The following is a 245-nucleotide window of genomic DNA, read 5'->3' as shown; positions in this document are numbered from 1 at the left end:
ATGTGGATGCAAAAAGATCAGAATTAATTAAAAATCATTTGTATTTTCACCATTTCTATGACACTTTTAAATTATTAATATTGAACAATTAAACTCTTTAATCAATTGGAACCTAATAATTTGGATCATAATAAGTGTAATTATAAACTCTTAAATAAAACTTTTCATTTGAATTTTGAGAATAAAAAAATGTTTGAAATAATACTAAATGTATATTAATATATTATATAATAAAATTAAAAGAA

The sequence above is a fragment of the Arachis ipaensis genome, chromosome B04 (genome assembly GCF_000816755.2).
Source record: "Arachis ipaensis cultivar K30076 chromosome B04, Araip1.1, whole genome shotgun sequence".
Lineage (NCBI taxonomy): Eukaryota > Viridiplantae > Streptophyta > Magnoliopsida > Fabales > Fabaceae > Arachis > Arachis ipaensis.
This window is presented reverse-complemented; position numbering follows the sequence as displayed.